Source organism: Spodoptera frugiperda, chromosome 30, assembly GCF_023101765.2.
Source record: "Spodoptera frugiperda isolate SF20-4 chromosome 30, AGI-APGP_CSIRO_Sfru_2.0, whole genome shotgun sequence".
NCBI lineage: Eukaryota > Metazoa > Arthropoda > Insecta > Lepidoptera > Noctuidae > Spodoptera > Spodoptera frugiperda.
The window spans coordinates 8,256,905-8,279,066 of NC_064241.1; the positions used below are offsets into that span (position 1 = coordinate 8,256,905).

At 33.2% G+C, this 22,162-nt stretch overlaps 1 protein-coding gene across 1 annotated transcript in view; it reads left to right on the plus strand.

The window, feature by feature from the left end:
* The window catches only part of LOC126912804 (uncharacterized), a 381,241-nt gene that overhangs the window by 270,096 nt on the left and 88,983 nt on the right, over positions 1-22,162 (plus strand). The gene's annotated exons all lie outside the window — the stretch shown is intronic.

The following is a 22,162-nucleotide window of genomic DNA, read 5'->3' on the forward strand; positions in this document are numbered from 1 at the left end:
ATGAAGAAAAACACTAAGAATTCTTAACACAAATGACTAGGTACTAAATATGTCGAAAAATTATACAATCAATTAAAAAAATCTGCTCACCTTTTTTTTGTAAAATCAAAAATTATCTTAAATTTTAAAATTAATAAATTATAGAGAAATGTTTTACTTTATAAGAATGTGACTTTCGCTCAGAAAAATAATCATACTAAGGACTGATGGTCAGTCCTATAGGTGAGAGACTTTTTATTTGAGTGGGGAAAATCATTTAATTACTTCTCCCGCCTTGGGCGAAGCGAGAGGGAGTGGCAGACTCTTACTGACTAAAAACCACCCCGTTCTTTCACCTGCTTTACGAGCCGTAGCAGCGGTAAACCGCTAGGCAGTCCCAACTCCGGATAGGTAAGAGACTACGTTGATACATATGAAAGCTATCTTACAATGATCTGTCTATAGTCACTGTTTCTTTCTGTGGAGATTTATGTTTATACCCTTCAAATAATCAATTCTTATCAGATAGAAAATCTAAATTCTAAAGAAACATGCCTTATTCTTGATTCAGGTAAAAAATCAAATATCAAAGCGTCATTTAATTTAATAAATGTCAAACACTTTTAAATATTTTTTAATAAAAATTTAAAAGTGAAATCATAATTCCCATTAAAAAAGTTTTGGCGCGAAACTTCTAAAGACGCATGAATGTATTCTATTAAAGCGTTTACTTAATGCCAAATTGCCGTAAGCGACAGTCGCTTGTTATCGCAAAAAGGTCTTTAAAGTTAATAAGTTACGTTTTATAGCTCCATGAAAGACGACGTCGTTTACGTGATGGCAATCGAAGGGGAACGCTCGTTAGTTCCGGCTCTTACCGTATGATCGGTGGCAGCACTGTGTAAGGTTTTCTTGTTAAAAATTAGTTTTCAGGTCATTTCTTAACGTAATTTACATTTTTCTTCAATGTATATTTATTTTTGTATTTAATTTGTTTTTATTAAATTATATTTGGCATTGATAACGAATTTTGAGCGTGGCAAAATTTTATGGTTCACAAAATGTATTTAATAAAACCAATTTTTTTAGTTGTTGATTTTTTATTATAAAAACTTACCAAAATATGCAATTTTATTTCATTATTATTAAGTTTCACTATTTATTATATTAAAAATCTTATACAGCCATCCGCTAACAAAAACAGAACTAACAGCGCCATCTCGTATCGAGTGGCAGAACTTCGTAGCTAGTTACGCACACATAGACAAACGCTCCCTCCCGTATCTCCATTTAGGGACACGCACACAGACGAATAGTAAACCGGAGGGCCGTGAGGTAAATCGGGATATCTTATGTAAAAGATCTTGATAGCCTACCTATGTAATCTGATTAACTTTTTATATTATTTGGGGCTACCTTATTTCTTTGATTGGGTAGTTGTTTTTTTTTTCTAATGCAGGTACGGTAATGTACTGTAGCGTGTTCGATTTTTTCAATCCGTGCCTGTATTTTTTCTCGGAGGTTTAACTGATAGAAATATTTTCAAATAACTGCAATATTTAAAAAAAACCATCTAAGTTCTTCAAATTGTGAAAATATGATAGTAGTGATAGCATTTCTTCACAGTTAGTTACTACTTAGGTTTTAGATCATCTCTATTCCCTATCGCTGAGGGGTAAATTTTATTTTGATTCTACGATGATAGTAGCGGCTTGTGTGAAAAAAGATTTAAACCAATAGGTAAATTAGTAACCTTTAATATATTATATCATAACATAATGTTTTAAATTTTACAATTATTTAAAATAAAATAGCGCTATGCTTGTAAATGTGTCTTAATTTAATGAAAAAGTCCTTACAAAAGGTAAAATGAAATAAATCCAATTAAAACATTTACCATATTATTATTTATTGAGAAAAAAAAACACAATTTAATATTTATTTACAATCAAACTTCACTCCAATTACCCATCAATTATTATAAATATGTATTACTACAAGGAAAAACAAAAAACATAAATCATTTTGATGCAAATAGAAACAGAATGCATAATAATAACGTTGCAACAATAGTTTGCTTACAAAGGAGCGGGCCCTGTTTATCATAATTGCTCATTGTATGAACCACCATACCTAATGATGTAACATAGTAATTATAACTTATAACAAATCGTTCATGACTTCATTAAACTGTACTCGGCAATGATCAAAGTCACCATTGACATTGTCGTTCATGATTTGTGTACTTGTATGTCTTGTTTTTGTCACTTAAAATGATTAAGTATCAATTAAGACACTGTAAAATTTTTAAAGCTAGTTTCATAATGTCAGATCGAGATATACATTAAAAATTTTTTTTTTCATCCTCTACTTATATCCAAATGTATATACCTACATTTTGGTGCTTTAGTATTTATTTTTTCACTATTATTTATTTAATGTGTCAATAAATATTATATGTCTGTCGGTACATACATACATAATTAACTTCAAGCCTATCTCCCATGGTATGCGGAGACAAAGTCCCAAGGTATGTAGAGACCGCTAAATGCTACGAATCTTACATTCCTCTTTCGCTTCATCAACAGTGATCAGTCTTTTCATGCATGCTCGTCGGTTAAGGGGACTTTTAATTATGTGTCGGTTATGTAAAATAAACCTTATGTATGTATTGTATAATGAGTACATTACAACTATCAGAGAAACACAATAACATTTATTTTGAATTAAATAATGATTACTTACACCGATACTGGTATGTATTTTATAATAAAACATTGATAAATTAAGAAATACTAGACTATTAATTTATGTACTTAAAATAGGTAACATATTCAATTAAAAATAGGTACAGGTAAACTATAAATAAAACAAGATAAAGCTTTTAGTTCCTCTTATAAAAAAAGTAAGTAAATATGCTCCGGTTTGAAAAAAAACTTCAACTTTGGTGAAATAAAAATGATGAATGGCGTGAAAGATAAGGACGTGTAATCGTTTAAAAAGATATAAATTTAAAAAGATAATGCTTGATAGGGATAATCTAAGCCACGTGCTAGAGAAAAAAAGGATTTTTTCACTCTAGTTGTGAAACTATCTACGTAGATACATATGTAATCTGTAGACAAAAACATGAACACAAAGGTATAGAGTTATATAAAAATTCTGATTGTGGTAACTAATCAATAAATAGATTAATTGTAGTGCTGCTAAATAGGCGTACATACGGTATTGAATGTTAATGACCTTACTGTAGGAAAATATGTAGGTAGGTACTGCTGAGTTAAAAATAAAAATTTTAGTTTACAAAAAGTCATAAAATTACATGCTTTACACACGTTATAATTAGAATACCGTACAGGTTGTTATGGACGCTGGGAATTGAAAATATATTGGTAGATGTGTATTCAATACCTCCATGTCAGCCCGTTAGAGCAACGAAAAAAAAAACAGGCAAAATGCTCTACTTAGAAAAAATTATAACGTTCAACGGTCAATACTAACATTTTTTAGCACTCACGCCAAAAGGGACTTGCACCAATTTTTTACCAAAAACACCAACAAAATAATTACCGTTGTTTTTTTATAATCTTTATCCCTAATAATGACCACTTTGTTCCGTAACTGCGGTAACCCGTAAAAAGTAGAGTAAAAACTCATTGTAAAAACGTTACCTTTTTATGTGCAAAGGGTTATGGCACAATACTAGGGACGTTTGGTTTATAGAGCACTATAAATATACAATGGCCGTGTGACATTGGTTTTTACTAATGTTCTTTATAAAAATAACTGAACGACTTTGCGACGCATACGCCTCAGTATGATTATTTGTCTTGCAGTGCGCGTATGTTCAGTAAAATTAATCACCAATCCGCGAATCCATTGTAATGTGGGTGTATAAGTGATAAAATGTATGTCAATGTGTGTGTATGAGTGTGCAGTGAAGTGATAACGAAGTGTCAAGGAAAATGTAATTTTTATCTTGCGAGAATATTGTTTAATTAGGTAAGAAGAGTGTCCTATTCAATAATCTCTTACGATTGTAATAATTAAATAAATAATAGTGGTTTTTATAGTAACTATAGTGAAGTTATAACATTATACATTTGTCATTCGATTTGTAAACGTAATTATTAAACAGTTTTAACTGAAATATCGTGGAAAATACTTCATACATTTAATGTTTTACATCTAGTACATAATTAGTATTTTAAAGGCAACATAATTCAATTTAAATTCAATTCACATTTATCAAGTTTAGAAGCAAAACAAAAAATTCTTTAATATCCTACACTTTTCAGCAAAGCAACAAATTAAGAACTGTTTAGTACAAAACAATAAGACGGACAATCAACTAATTTGTATTATAATTGATGTAATTGTAACATAAATCATAATTGACTAATTGTAATCAAAGTGTAATCCAGTCTATGCTTTTTCTAACTAATTTCATAGTTTGTAATCGTCTTAATCGCTAATTACACTATCTAATTCCTTAATTATCTATATCTGACATTTAAGCAACATTGATAGACTTAGTAACTGCGAACATAGTTGCATTTAAAACAATAGAGTAGGTAAGATATCAGTTTTATCTTATTTTAATTGATACTGGATTAACATGAGATTATCCTAATGATATAGGTAATTGAATAACTTGTTTAAGGATTAGGTAGTGCACTATTACTTATTCTTACTATGGTATTATAAAACCTAAAATAAGTATGTTTGTTCGTTATTTTTTTATTTCAGTTTGTTTTTTCGTTCTTTTAGTGTAGCAGAACGTTTTGGCATGATTTTGTGTTTGTAGATAGTAGTCATCTTAAATCTATCTATTAAAAGCCGATAGCAGAAATTATATCGGCTTTTATTTTTCACTAGCGACTCTGGCGCGGGTTTATCCGCTCTACTCGGCTCCAATTAATCATAGCGTGATGGACTCAAACAAACAAACTCTTCAGCTTCTTCTTGATGTTAGTGTAGATCGGACAACTTGTACTGCAACATCCGGAGAAAATCTGTGTTAACAAAAAACACATGACTTAGTGTATTAAACATACTTTATACAGCAAATCAATGTCAAGCATTCTTTAGACCTTATACATAGTCCATGCTTTAACTATACATATCACATACTTATGTACCTAAGTAGCTAAAAAGTATGTGCTATGTACCTAAATATATATAAGAGTTCGTACACTTCACCATAAATAAGACAGGATGCAAAACAAAATAATTTGAAAATTTGTATTCAAGTAATAAAGTTGCAATCATCGATAACCAATTAACATTCAAGTATCAATGGCATGTGTCAGTCCTTATATTTGGCAAACAATTTGGTGGTCGTGTACTTGCATTTATTATTTATTTCAAGCATTTAAGGAACCTGCATTGATAGGATTCCTTTTAAAGAATTCAGTGAAGTGATCAATCGATTCGTAAGCGTTATAATTGGTTTTAGATTTTGATTGATAGCTTAAATTTAGTGGTAAAACCCACTGTTATTTATATTGAATTAATAAAATTAAACTAAAAGTCATATTACATAAGGTAGGTATTCGGTTTAGTTGTTTTTGTGAATAATTTTTTCTTACAAAATAGTATTTTGAATGCTGACAAGATAATTATGCTTCCAATCTTTTATTTTTATAGCAAACTATTCATCGTTCATCATAGAAATCTAGAAATAGACATTTCTAATATTTATTTCTTAAACAATAATAAAACAACGTTAGAACAGAAAGTAATGTGATGTTTTTATCCAACGTTATTTCTGTCCCCTTAACACACATAGATAAGAAAAACTACACACATTTACCCACATTAGCTTACAAATTATCGGTAATAAGTATTTAATTAAGCCTATTTACGTACAATGTAACAAAGTATAAGGTTGTCAAGTTGTAGAAATGAAACCACAGGTAGGAACAGAAGCAATTTGGGCGGGTTCTGTTGCACGCAAGCTCGCGTGCCGACGGCCCGTCACAGCCGACGCAAAACTTGCCTACGCAATCCTACACTCTCACACAGCAAAACAATAATCACGCTACATATAACCTTCACGACAACAAAATAAAGAACATAATCCTATAACAGTATATATTCTCAATGTACCAGCTATGTTGGTTTCGCCTAGACTTTGAGGGAAACGTAGGAAAAGGGAATGGACTTGGCAATTGGTCGATTCACTTGTTTATTGTATTTTGAATTATTTATTTTGATTATTCACGCATGTCTTGCGATTTTAGCATGCCTACATGAATTTTGAGGAAAAATAGTCATAGATAACATGACCATTAACTACCTAAAACAGTTTTCTTTGGCATGAAATAGAAACTAGAAATACCTATATAGGGAGGATTTTTTTTCATTTGCTTCTACACAACGTGTTGTAATGAATCTACTAGATGTAAAGATTAATTAATCATATTAAGTATAGATCTATAATTAAACCAGCTTATTACTAAAAAATCCCGTAATGTTTTTATACTGTTGTTTAAGAAAAAAATAACCACAGAGAAAAAGTTAAAACGATAAGGTACCGTTGGAATTTCTTCATCGATCCGTTAACATGTTTGGCATACAAAGTATTGTAAGTAAGTAAACAATTTACGTAATAATTAGTAAGTATTTGATAACATATTGAGGTGGTATAAATGTCAGTTTGCAAGAAAACATTCGTTCGAAGTTTCCATCATTGCGTGTGATATTGTGAAAATTGTAGGGAATGACACGGAATTGTGAAAACAAGTTTTTATTGAAGAAAAAATGTCCTTTTCGTGTGTAGAACGCATGATACGAACCCTTAAAGGTACGTTTTTCGTTTGTGAAAGTATTGTTTTTTATTCTTGTTACACGTTTTTGTATTGTGTTGACATTTCATCATTTTTTCTTAATTTCAGTCGAAGTCGAATAAATAATTCAGGTTTTCAAGTCTTATTTTTACAATTTATTACAGTTTATCATAAGTATTTAAGACTTTACCTAACAGTGGTTTGATGCCTTTATTAAAATTACTTAGGACACAGCATTTTTTTGAGGGGGGAAACTCATTCAAATGTACTGACTAAAAACTACCTCGTTCTTACTCCTGCTTTTTGAGCTAGAGCCCCAGTAATACGCTAGACGACACCATAATTTATTAAGTAAAGGATGAGTATTACTTCATTGCATAAAGCTGTATAAGAACCTAAATAAATGTTCCATAAGCAAACAAGCAAACAAACACATAAGCATTTATTAACTCAAACTCAATAAGTTTTGCATTTCACAAACAGCTATACAACGCAGCATGTCTTCCATTATAGCAAGACATATAAACTTGAACCACACCTGGTACCATGCACTTATATCACCTACCTCCTAGTAATTATTGGTGCTTAGTACCCTGGACTGAGATGGTATCGAACCGCTTCCTGGAGCTATCCTCAACAAATGCCTTGTGTACCGACTCCTTAACTAAATAATGAGTAGATTATGCCAGATACGGATCTAAAGGCTCTGTTTTGCGTACTACGGTGACTGGTTAGTAAATTGTGGTTGTAAGCAGCTTGCCTGGTCTTTTCGATTGGTATGTGGGTAATTGTTTTTGAGGGGCAGTAGGTGTATTTTTCTACTTATATTATTTATTGGATATAACTCTTTATCTAAGTAACGGAATCTTGAAAAGTTGTTTCCATTAATTTGTTGATTATATTTTCGCTTTGTAGTCGATAAACTAGTTTCAAATCGCGTGATCTGTATGGAAATGTTCGTTCAATATAATATGCTTATTTTTGTGTTTGTATCATTATCATACAAGCATAATATGTATGTACTTATCACTGAGAACATGTTTTGATTATCACTATAATCGGACAGTACAAAAACTGTTGGTAGTTAAATTAAAATACCTACGGAGATAATTGAGTCTATTTCCATAACTAATCAAGATGTTGAACGCACGCTGCGATCAAACGAGACGTGTTAATTTTTGTAAAATATTATACCCTTTCATTAGCATTTTTGTCCAATAAAAGTTTTACTAAAACGGACAGACTAATTGGGTTTTATACATGGTAATATGAAGGCAAAACTATCGATAAATAAAAGCAAAAATAGTTTTCTCAACAAAAAATACATAGTTCTATACACATACGTAACTCTACTCTTACACATCTTCCCTTCACACAAAATCCACTCAAAATGAAGTGTCACTAATAGCATAATTTAAACAGATTCCATTCCCAAACGAAGAATTTAAATCGTTCCAACTTCGAGTGGTTTGGAAAGGCTAGCATTTAAGGTAACCTTTAAATATTTTATCTGGAGTTCGCTTGATTGTCGACCCACGGGTCCCTTTCTCTAGTACCTTTATATTTGCCCAATCTATCTTGATACCCCCCGCCCCCGCCTTAGATAACAAAATAAAGCCGTAATGAGGAAATGCGGCCCCCTTTTATAGGTCCTTCAAAACTGGATGGTATGTAGGATTGGATAGGTAGTACTTATCTCGAGAAGAAACTTGACGTAACTCGAAAATAAGTCGGTAGGTACTTGAGTCCCAACGATTTATTGACGTTGGTAAAAAAATATCTAGTTTGGTTACAAGTGAACCCTATATTTCTTTATGTAATGTAAATGTCAGTTTAACAAAAAGATTCTGTGTTTAGATAACGTTAAGAGCTGCGCTTTTGATGGGAAAATTTAAATATGTCTGACAAGTTATGTGTAATTTCGTACAGGTTTTTGCGAGGTGTTAACATGGAATATCTCATGTTCGATATACTTTGATTTATTAACATAGGTACTTAAGAGTTCTAATAATTTTTGAAAATTAAATCTTTTTTTTTAAGGCATTGCTTTTTGTTGCCCCACTCAAAGATTTTCTACTGTATCGTGGGTGTGTTTATAAACACACAATTTCACATGCACATGACACCCAGACCCGAAACAACTATTTGTGGACCACGCACATTGCACGGCAGCCAGTTGCCCAGCCACTGCGCCAGACGTGCAGTGAAAATTATTTAGTATAAAAAGCTTATTTATGGTAATTTATATAAAAAGAGTTTTTAGGACCAAAAATTAAAGTAAGAACGTAAATATTTTACCGCGTAAAGTTTTATGCTACAAACGAACAATCACAGGGCCTACTACTCCCCCTCCACTAAAATACACCTCACTATCATCGTATCTTGCTCGATCAAGTAAACATCCCCATTTGCATTGACCCGGAAAGAATTTTCTCAGTTTATTTCGCAAAAAATCCACACTCGCTGGGAGTAGTGTTTGTAAATTTTCCCTCTGACCTACTTGTATATCTGCGAAGCCAGATTACCTTGGCCTTCTGCACTCCCCTCTATCATGAGTGAACCTTTGAAGAAGGGGATACGGAATATATTTTGGGAGGTCTCGTTCTCCTGGTGCGGTGGTGTGGTATGGATCGATAGAACCCTGGCAGGTCGCCCAGCTTCGTTCCCGCATTATTGTTATTGCAAGCCGTCAGTATCTATCTGCTTCCGCTATTGGTTCCCAGCCTAGTACCTAATGTCTTGAGACAAAGATATGAGAACGTAGCATCGAAGTACGGTAGTAATATTGGTACACGTACACGGGGAACAATTTCGTATTTTATGTTCGTATGATTGGAAAAACTAAGCTGTTCTATGTAGGTAGATAAAACCATTGCAGTTTTTCACGTAGATAGATAAGTATAAAAGTATATACGGTATATATTTTATAACTTTTGTGTGGAGTCTTTCAAACTGATTAGACAAATCCCAAACAAACTGATTTGGACGTAAAAAAGTTTTTAGTGCGCGTAGAGTAGTAGCTAGTTAGTCAAAATTTTGGGAATCCAATCACAATTTTTACTTTTATGCCGATCGTAGATAAGACGTGTATCTACACTTGAGTTCTCTCTGTATGAATTTAATTCAGAGTGGTTAATTTAAATTTTCATTTGTTTTATATGAACTGACTTGTCATATACCCATTTTATTTTTCATGACGTATTTTTATCGTATACAAACACACTAATATATTTTTAACTTTACATTGTGTTGTATTTTAATGATTGATTTAACATTTCTGTAAATAGCATACCTACAAAATATAACTTTCAGTACTTTGCTATATTAAGTTTCTGTCAAAAAACATCGACCTAATGAGTCAAGTTTCAGTAATGAGTTTTAAACTGTATACCTTTCAAGGCGTCCTACTTCGAGTATTTTATCAAATAGCTACCATAAAATAAAATAAACATAGAAATATTATTTTTAAACGTATTTTTCGTTGTGAGAGTCATAGGATAATCTAAATATCATGTAAGGTTGCCATAAATTTCATTTTATTTTAGAAATTTGCTTATATATCGCCAGAATGTAACAAGAAAGTGTCAAATAATTCATAATATTCTTTGCGGGACACCCATCAAGTATTTTATTTATATTTGTATTTTATTCAAATCAATGTCTGCCTGTAGTCTCCATATTTATACCGGCTTCATACGCTGTATAATAAACGAGAGAGTAATATTGACATGACTTTATTTATGAAGCACAGGATAAAAATATACAGCGAGAGATACGTTAATTACTCCGATGAACAGATGCTTGACTAGGTACTAAATAACGTTTTGTTTTAACCAGATCAACGTAACAGAAAAAGACCAGATCAATTTGTACATTAAAGCATGAATAAAATAGACCTTTCACTTGAAAGATTTCGATATATCTTTCTTACACAACTAAATAAATAAAACATTATAATTTAATGCTAATGTTAACATTCTCTACATAAAATGTATTAATTTGTGTTGTACAAAGTCGTATCCATACTATAATACCGCTACAACGCCAAAGTATAGGTTCGGTTGTACGTTCGGTAACATTCATAACATACACGCAAATTAACCGAAGTATTTATCGCATCAGTATTTAGAACCCCACACGTTCGTATAACTCGATCTTTTAATGCGGGGAATTATAAAAACATTACGCCAACTGAACCTAATTTATTTAATCGGCTTGCTTGAAATATGTATCCTAAATGACCCTGCTCAATGTAATCAACATTGTTGTGATACTAGTACTGCGACAAAACAAGTGCGCCTGTATATGTAGGTATTTTTTCGATTCAATTCGATATCAAAGTCGTTTCTGAATCGCTTCATTATAGAGCGGCATCGTGAGTATCGATGATCAACCGGCAGCTTTAATTACGTATCGATAACGCGTACCCGGCTCACGTCATCGTAACATCGAACAAAATATGACTGCCGACCGGTCCGGTAATCGTGGATGATAATAATTCCTTCGGATCCGAAAGATACGAGAATAGAACGGTGAGATGCTACGGGCTCGATTCCTCCCGCCAGCCGCTCGTCCAATCGATACATACTTTGTAGCTTAAGGCGGGACCGCGTAATACGGGTAAAAAATGTATTTATAAATATTCCAACGAACGCTTTCGTCCTCAAATAAAAATGGAACATGCCAGTTGAATTCCGATATGCGCGTTTGAGTGACAAAATTGATTCGATTGATTCAATTCAATTTTATTTGAAAATAGATTCAACATTTTTTAATGTAGGCAATTTTTTTTTTTTGTAATTAGAATATTCATATTATCTTGTAGTGTTTAATCACTCCTTGTAACGTTTTTACTGTTTATGTTTTAATAATATGACTTGATGAAGATTTGAATTATTGCGTGCATAAATATATCATTATACATACCTGATGTTTTACGTGAGAATTGGGAAATGTTCTTTAGACAGTAATATACTACTATTCTATTTAAATAAACATGAGGTGTTGATATTTTTAGTGAGCAGCAACAATGTATAACTTTATTATTACACAATCTTATTCACTTTGAATGTATAATAAGATTAATGAGTGTGTTACCAAGGTATTTGATGCAAATTGTTCTTCTTTTTTAAACATTGACGTCACATGTAACAATCTTTATTTTTGTTTTTCTCAATTTAAGGTGACACGTTAACACACTATGTAGTGTCTAATTATGACTTTAAACTCTAAAATATCACAATTCTTCTAATTAATTACTTATATCGAAAAAAATTAAAAGGTTTAATTAATTTTTTTATCATTTGAGGGGGAAAATCATCCAATGACTTTTCTCACCTTGGGTAATGGAGAAGTGTCAGACTCTTACTGACTAAAAACCACCCCGTTCCTTCTCCTGCACGAGCTCGGAGCCCCGGTAAACCCGCTAGGTAGTCCGCAGCTCCGGGTCAGGCATCAGCCCTATTGGGCCTCCATTAATTTACATGATTAAACCGTGATTTTAGTTATATAATTAACGGATACTAGTGGTCGCCTAGTGGTTCTGAAATTCGGGCCATAGCTACGATTTCGCCGTCCAATACCACTTCATACGTGGCAAGGATAATCGTCTCGGGATCCCCTACGCCCGGAGTGTCTTTCGCGACGGCTGGGGCGTATGAGACGTCAATATCATCGCAATGCCTATCGATTAGCTAGCATGACGTTTTGTCAGAAGGAGGAGACGGCATCCCATGCCTGTGCTCCGCACCATGGCCTGAACCAGTGAAAAGGTTTAATGTACTTATAAATTATTTTTGAGAAACGCTCTACTACTTGCGACTTACACATAAACTATAAGCGACGCAGACGCGATGACGTCTACGCACGCTGCTCATGATGAAAGTCCCTCTGTGGCTCGAAACTAGTAGAGCTCATCTCCGTTAATTTACGTGATTTAGATACTTAGATGTCTCACGATAGTTACCTATTATAAAAATGGAAGATATTTTTTGTTGAATATAATTCATATTTTATATTAAAAGCAGCAACCCTACTCACGTAGCTACAGATTTATTTAATAAAACGCTATGTACAGCAACAACACACTTACACAAGTAAATGAAAAAGAAAAGTTTTCCTTGTACTGTAACGGTTGGGTGAAGGTATGGTTTTTATTATTCTAGTAGGAACAACAGAGAAGATTGTTCTATGAAAGAACTCCGACATAAATTCGTTATTCGCGACATGTTTTCATTACTTTCATCTTGGATGTATGAAACATCTCGCTGGTGAAATATTAAAGATTATTCCGTTTATTCGTACCCTCGACTCTTTGAAGTTCTCTCTCAGTTGTAATTCTGTACAGAGTAAGCAAATAAAATTGTCTAAAATATTGTGATGAAGTATTTCATGAATATACACGATGATATTATCCCACTGTTTCATTATGTTTAAGGTTGATATTGCAGATGTTGGTTGTTACTGTAACTTATTAATGAAATATAAATAGTTCTTCCACGTATTGACTAGACGCGGTACGCATGTACCTTAAAATTATGTGGATACTTGTAGTACCTACCGTATAAACTCATTTCAGATTAAGTATATTGTCCTTTATTGAAATAAATAATCATGCTATTTGTAACAGCTAGTAATTTAGGAAATAACTGCACTTATCCGTAATATTTCTGTATCCAAAGAAAATAATTTATCATTAAACCTACATTACATAAACCTACATATTATGTTTTTTATTGTGTTAATCCGGCTTAACAGACATGTGTTCTGTTGTAGAACACGCTGTGGGCGACAAGAACAAAATAGTATTTTTATATTCCGTATCTGAGGTGCAATAGTTACATTGAAGCATTTATATTCACTTCAACTGGATAAAATGTTGTATCATGTAATACAATATCAGCATAAATATATAATTTATAACTATCAAACTGGACTCAAGATCTTTTTTTTCCGCACAAATCGATTGACAATTCGAAGGCCAGGTTTATTTTTAGTAATGGGCTGCATGCCAATAGTATATCTAGGAATAATTAGACGGTTTTGTATTCAAGTACTTAATAATTTCACAATCGGTTGTGATCTCAAACTAAATATTTTAAAAAAAATGTTAAGAACAATATAATTTACACAGGCCAAATTAAAAATAACAAAAGGACTCTATGCATTTCATTCATATTTTTGCTTAAATATATTCTTTTTTATGTCATCTCCCGCCATGGGTAGGTAAGAGAGTCTCTTTTGTTTACCTATAAATTTTCCCATCAATTTTAATAGCAAAACAATAACTCCGAACCAATTGTCCGCTGCCACCCGTTTTCAATTTGCGCTTCGACAATAAACTTGTGTGCGTACATCTGGCGCCTTCATGAATTGTAATTTTATCATCCAATGACATTTTCCTGCAGTTCAATTAGTTTGTTTTGTTTTGCCTACGGTGCAGCCAATATTTTATCGGCTAAGCGTTTTATTATATTATTATGAACACATAGTTTGTAAATACGTTGTAACTTATGGCGAAAATGTAGCTATTATTGGATCACATGTGTGGTTCGGTAAATTTGTTTTATATATTTAAAGTACATGCATATAAAATACACGAATTAATGCCAAAGGCATTCTTTACTAAACGGGTGACGCTGGATTAAACGCAGGCGGGTGCCAAAATTATGTTTATTATGGACATATGATGGGTTTATATGCATTAAAGAAGATAATTTAAGCAGACGCAGTTTCAAACAATAACACAAAAATTGTCCCACGAAAGCGGATTTACAAAACGATGTAGGTAAGTATGCAAATAGCACAGCGTGTTCTCACGCAGCAGAATAAAAATAGAAATATCAGGTTAAATTCTTGCATCTTCAAGTAACTATGGTACTAATATGTACATATTCAAACAATAACGTATTTATATACCTATCTCACAATTTAAATATTAAAGAGTTTACAAAGCCCAATACGTATTCCTTTACATAACAGATTTTCGTCAGTATTTTAGTCACTACCTAAGAAATTTAAACAAAAATAACTTCTCTTAATTTATTTGTAAATTCTATCACGTTCGGTACGCGTTCAGTTACTGACACGTTTCCCTTCTCGAAATGAACATCCTCATTCACTTCTGTCATCAAATAAACGTAATGCTGTTGCGTTGATTGGAAGAAATGTGGGAAACCATTTTGGAATCAATTAACACCACTCTGAAATAAGATTTTTGGTCTATTTCAAATGAAACATGCCTGGCTAAAAGGTATCTACGTGTTTAAAATAGCTTTCTCGTGTTGATTGGTTTGTCTCGGTAGGTACCTAATACATAAATGCTGCTACTATTTGATATTACTCAGCAGGCTTCTCTTTTATGACTCTGTCTACTAAGACAAACTCTCTCCTTTTTCATTAAGTCTCCTATATTTACATGTTACGTCAATTAAGCAGAAAAAACCTCGGACAAAAAGAGCTAGTTGTAAAACACGGCGCTCTACTTTACATTATCTGAATATCTATTAGGCTCAAATTCACCGAGATGGGCATAACTAGTTATGGCATTTAGTGCCTCACGCAGCGTAAAGTAAAGTGACATTCACCATAAAGGCGTTCATGTTCGGCATAACTGCAATGGCTCATGAATATTGATCGTGGGCAGGTACCGACATATGTTTCAGGGCGGGTCAACGACACAATGCATCCACTTTGTCTTGATTGAATGAAACATGTCGCTTATGCGCTCGTCTTGTCTGCACACTCGATCAGTGGCACTCGCACTCGCCCATCCATTTGTCTCACATTTTTCCTTTTGGATTCCCATTCAAAGTTCAACGACCACACATCAGATAACGGACCCGTCGAAATTGTCATCCGATCAAAAATGGAACGAGTTTTCGGTACGTGCGTTTTGTGCGTCCAACTTAATTTACAACGACATTGATTTTCCATATTATTAAAATGGACATCTATATTCTGTATAAAAGAGCTCGGTATGTTAATCGTTTATGTTTGTTACAGGTACTGTGCCGTGTGTCATGACGAAACTACGTCCCGTGCAGGTTGGTTGCTCGTTAGAAAGCTTTAAAACTACGCATATTAATGCCTGTCATTATAATAACTACGGGATAGTATGACGAGAAATCAAGTTTTAATCCCAAAAAAGGTCTTAATTAAGCTTGGAAAAGAGGTCGAGAAGAAAAGTCCGAGACACCTCGCGTTTCATTACCGTGATCCCTCGGCCTCATTAAGCAGTCGGTGTTGTATAAAAACCGACTTTATATAAGAAGTTAATTCGGCATCACACCTGTCGCGGTCGTAACTTCTCCCTTCAGATGGCTATACAATGAAGCTTGGCCCCATCCAACGCCAGTACTATTATTTTACATTTACTTCATTCGTCTTGGCGGCATCGTCAAAGAAAACATAAAAATATATAAAGTCTTCATTACATTGACGTTTGACAGTTCGATTTTCTAAATAGTCCGCACCGATTGGTTATATTATTAACGGCTTGGGAGAATCATAAAAAATGAATTCGATTTTTGTGCGCACGATTATGACGAAATGATCCCGAAGTAATTTGATTAGTACCTTTCACCTGTTGTTGAAGGAACCTTAAATTATGATAGTTTTTGCTTTTATATTCAAAGCTGACCGTTGAAAAATAATGGCCCAATAGATTGTAGTACAATATACATAAAGTTTTAACGTTCTCCCTGAAACAACCATTTCGAGTGGATTACATTCAACTTGAATGTTGATAAAGGTTAGAACTTTAGGGAAAGCGTCAAATTTTAGCGCCAGTTAAGCCGTAAGGTTTTTAATAGATATTATACTAGTATTTTTACGTCTTTGTTGAACTTTCCCTCAGTTCTATCATTATTAAATGCGATTTTATAACTGATATTTCATTAAACTTTTCAATTAGCTATCGTATTTATAAGTATGTGAGAAAGAAAAATATAATGTTAAAAATATTGTTGTCATAATCCATAACACGTACACGCTAAACACTTAGTTTAGTTATTTTATACCAAGCAGACGTAAATAGATATCAAATAAAATGTGTAGCAAAATTATTACTTTCTCCGCACGAAATTCTATTAAATTGTGTAGGTAAAAGTAGCGAAAGTATGATGGCTGCCCTCAGCTAAGTAAAGCGAAGTGAATATTTTCTGGAATTTTCTACGAAATGTTCCAATTCCATTTCGGTAAGAGACTAATAATATACTTTTTTCCTCTTTTTACTTCTTACTTCCACCCTTTACTGTTATATACGAAAATGGAATGGCGTGGAGCCGACCGTTTGCGAAGTTTTTCCAACAATCGTGAAAATGTAGATGGACTTTTACTTTATGAACAATGGCCGGGAGGTATAAAACGTTGGTACGTACTTGCGTGATTTAATTTTGCTAAAAACAATGCCATTTGCACCGAGTTTTATTTACAAAACCCACATAGTTGTAAACAATCAGAAAGTATTGTCAATAAGTGTCTTGTCGCAAGAATTTTTTACACTGTAAATGTGGCTTGGTAAATAAAGTGATATTTTAAATCTTTAACAAGTAGGTGTATGTTTATTGTCGTGTATTGCGTCGAAGGCCGACTCCATTCATTTGGTTGAAGTAAGGAGTTGCAATGATGGACGGACGGACGGGTCAATTATTTAGATTGGCGGCGGCGACGCTACGCCTGGACCGTTACGACTACGTGACGACTGCGTGAACCGTGCCCTGCAGTCTCGCCCTCTCTCCCGTCGTGCTACGTAGCTTTGTTTTATGTTAACAGCAAAAATACAAAAGAACGGGGTGGGAATTTCATTAGTAATCATAATAAAGCTGGCTGTGATAAGATTGTGGAATTTTCAACTGCAATCTCTGTGGTAGACGATATTTATCTTCTATATTTTTATATCGGTACTCGTACTGACTTTGTTTATTAAACAGGGGTTCATTTACGTGTATTTTTAAATTAAAAATGTTCCTTTATTAGTATACTTATTACGTATAATATGACATAAGATCAGTTCAGATGGAGAATCAAATTAAGAGGCCTGGTTTAATACGGGGCTGCCTATATTTAAGTGACCACATAATACCACCTCAATACCTGCCTTCGAAATAAATTTCTTTCGACGGGAGTAGCATGGGTAGTAGCTTACGTAAAAATTCCACGTATGAGAAGGTCTCACGCTGTGGTCTAAGTCATGAACTGAAATCAGTTTTATAAAATTAAAATATTTGCGTGAAAAGTTGCATTAAACAAAGTTTTTGTACGTCTCTAAGTCAAATTAAAAGTGTTTGCAAAACAGAATAATGTTCAATACATTGTAATCACTTTTATTTTTGTAGTTGTAAACAAAATTTTATACTGTTTTCTATGTTCAACAAAACTTGATATTATTTTTTCGGAACTAAATTACACTTCTCATAATTATGAACCTATAAATAGAAAAGTTAAAACTTTAAAACTAAACAAAAGTTCATCAATTCCTTACATTCTTCGCTATTAATGTTCCTAAGATCTTAGGTTTTAAGGCTTAGAACGTCTGTGGCTATGAAAATCGTTATCCCTTTCTCTACCTCGTTCCGCTGCATCCTACAACTTGTTCCAAACCCCAAGCGTACAAACTGATAGTTGTGAGTCAGCACGCGTTTGCTCGCCGTATATCAATCGCTGTCGACGCTCGCTATTCAACTGATGCCTTGTATAATACACACTCTCATAATATGATACCTACTGTTTTAAAATTAACTTTTTAGTGCGTTTTTACAAGATTACATTACTAATGCTTTGCGAAATTTTTTTTAATCCTTTTTGTGAATAAGAAATATATTTAATGTTAATCCTGATAAGTAGTTTACCGTTTTCATTATAACAATGAGTAATCAAAACAAATAATATTACCTTATTTCTTAAGTTATCAAACTAAATTAAAAATAATCAACCGTTCCATGTGTATTCCTAGTCCCAAAAGAAAAGGAGACAAAAATATATAGAGCGTCAGATAAAAGAAAGAGACGCATAGTGCTCGATCCCTTACCTCTTCAATGTAGTTAATAAATTAGGTAGGAGGTACACTGCGCACCTTATGGTAAAATGCTATCAGAGTATTTTTGGCTGTCTTATCATTTTTAATAATATATCGATTAATAAACATAATGGTAACAGAAATTATATTGATTATTTTACTCTAATAAAACGTGACGTAATTTTATTTAAAAAATGACATCATTCATAACCACCTTTATAGGCATCTGAGTAAAAACGTGTTTACTACCGAACAGTCATGAATTAATTAAAACGTACACAATTGACAATTATCGCGCGGCTCCGTGATTGGTTTAACATTAACAAATACAAGGAAGTATTTGTATGTATAGCCTACGCACACAGATAAGAAGAACCACCCACGTCCATAGCATAATAATATGACAAGATAAAAATAGCCAATGATTTTTCGACTCTTTGTCATTCCGAACTTGTTTGTGGGCCTACGAGTTTGACAGTTTCAGAATATTAATTGTTCTAAGACCGGAGTTGTAGGTTAAGGCTCTTCTAATAGAATGAAGTTCAAGTATTTCAAACCGACCTATAAGATTAACACAGTATTTCTTAACAATCTTCAAGGTCGAATTTTAGCTGCATCGTAGAGAAAAAATATTCCTATTGTTCTCTTCTATTCTGTACTTCTATCAGGTGGAAAATAAGCCATACAATATTACAGGAGTTTGACCTTTGGGGTAAAACAGGTACCCACCTAGGTATTACGTTGTGCATGCTAACTCACTATCATTAGTTCAGCACTATGTATGAATGAATGTTGTTGCAAAAAGTAGTTTTACTCTGTGTATTTACATAAGTGCAAGCAAAATAGTTTTATCGCAAAAGTTCATACATTCCTACCCCGTTTTACAACTACAGTGTTGTATAAAAACTTTTCTACGCTCTCGTAGTAAGTAATTGTGCGTTTTTATGTTTTAAACATGTACTGCAGAAAAATTCAGAAAAGGTACTAAATCTTCAAAAAACTTAAACGTTACGTTTACTATACTAGCCTATTATAAGGACCACATAATGTCTCCAAATAAAAAAAAAAAACATAATTGACTTGTTTACTGCTTAGAAAGAACCATTTGAATATAAAAATATGGCTGCCAAGCAAATCCCAGTGGTTACAAAAACAAGGACCAATCGTAATGTCCATTAAGAAGTCACAGTCCCCCTCTATAATCCTCCACACTAATTTACAAACATTTTCGGTCATATTTGCATCGAAACTGCGTTTGGATGAAGTCAATTTGATTATGCAAAATACTCAGTAACCAGACTTGTCAATTTGCAGTAAGTTTTACATTATTACTGTGTTATGTGAAATGAGACATATCTAATGCATTTTGGGAGATGCAAATGTCTTGAAATCTCGAATCGATTTTACGTAGGTCCTTTAATGTTTTTTTCTTTTGGATAAAGTATCGATAACCGAAATATTTACACAAAAATATGATATACACGAAATTATGAAACTTTATTAGGGGTGTTGAGATACCTAGGGATGTGCCGTAATAGGCGTTGCACCATAGGGGCTCCGGAGCAGGTCTAATTAGAGGACTCGGTGCCCTTTATCGGTGCTGAAGGTGGCCACCGGGGTGGTTTTAGTGAGGTAAAAATACCACACTCTCTAGTCTTTCTCCCCAAAAAGCTAGGCGCCTTTTGAAGGTTTCCCTCGTCATCAAAAAAAGGGTATTAAGATGTGATAAATACGTACGGTAGTTACGTTTTTCAAGACGAATCTGTCTTCGATAAACGTGAGCGTTTAAATGTCAATAAAAATTAATAGCGGCTATAAATCACCGAGTTAAAAGTTACGACTTTATTATTATGTTGTATTCTACTAATTAATTTATTATCTACTATCTAAAGGATTATATAACGTCATTAACTCGGTTACAATAGAAATGGTTTATTTTGAGTTTTTTAACAAATTGTTGTTAAGTTTTTAACGGAAGCGTTGTGGTCCAATGAGTTTAATTTATAGCCATAATTATTTTATTTTTACTGTTGTTTACGAATATTAGTAGCTACATAATACGTTGGCAACATTGTATGTAGGTAGTTCCGTACACACGATGCTGATAAAAATATTGTCTTGTATTTCAATGAAGTGAACGGTTATCTGACTTACGGCATTTTAGTTGTAGACCGGTACATTGTTATCTTGGACATTCATATTTTATTGACATTAACTAGTTACGCGATACGATCAACTATGGCCGTTTTAATAGTACTATCTTAATTTAAAGTTTTAATAAAGATATCAAAAGATAAAACTGGTATAGTAAACAGAATGTGTAGGTAGACACTTGATGTCTCTTTTACAATAACAAAGCGGTAGTGGGATGATTTTTTGGCTCAAATCAACGACAAAATTATTCAAATAGACCGTGGTACGTACTAATTCTGTAGTAAAGTGGTATTAAATTAACGTTACGGGACATTGACGCTTTTCCGAACCCTCCCTTCCCTTTTAGCCGTAATAGAGCAACGTACCACGGGCTAATTAGAATTAATTAGAAAGAGCCGCTCTATTTTCGAGATTGCTTTTTTTGTGACATCGTGTTACGTGTTTTTATAGAATATACTTTGTCTTTTAATTAGAAAGTCTGTTTTTGTTGAGATTTTAGAAGCGGTAGGCGAACCGTAGTTGTATCTTTATATACAATCTAAGAGGTACAGTTATGAGAAGAAATGATTCAATTAATTCATTATACCGATTCTTTATCAGCAATAATGAGTTTCGGATATTTTTAATTCAATTGACGTCGTGATATAAACATTTAGATAAATAGTTTGTAAGTGTTTGTAGACATAACAGTTATAAAAGAGATACAAGAAGTACATATTATTGCCTATATGACATATATTTCACATTGGAATGTTTCTAAATTATGTAATTTTAGATAACTTTGACATTAGTTCGAGTATTAGAATTTGTACGACAAACATTACTTTTAATTGGGAACATTGTATAGTTACGGAAATAAATAAAAATGTAAATTAATTCATTAATGTATTTCGTACCACTTACATTCGAAGTTCTATATTTAATAGAGGTGCATGCTCAGAAAATCTTCGGGATTTATTTATGTTTTTTGAACGGATAGTAAAAATAAACATGTCTGTCGACGTGCTCGTCAATCCTGGATGGCGGAACAAGTAAATCCTGATCTATCTCATGTTGGAGCATTGCGGATAATTCAGTTTAACTGTATCCAACCGCTTTCTGCGTCGGTAACGCCAATGTGTTTATATCCAACTGGTGTATTTCAGGAACCACCTCCTTTACGAGACTGTTATCCTGGTCTTAAGAATTTCTGTCCGACCAACCTGCACGGCCGCAGTAAAAC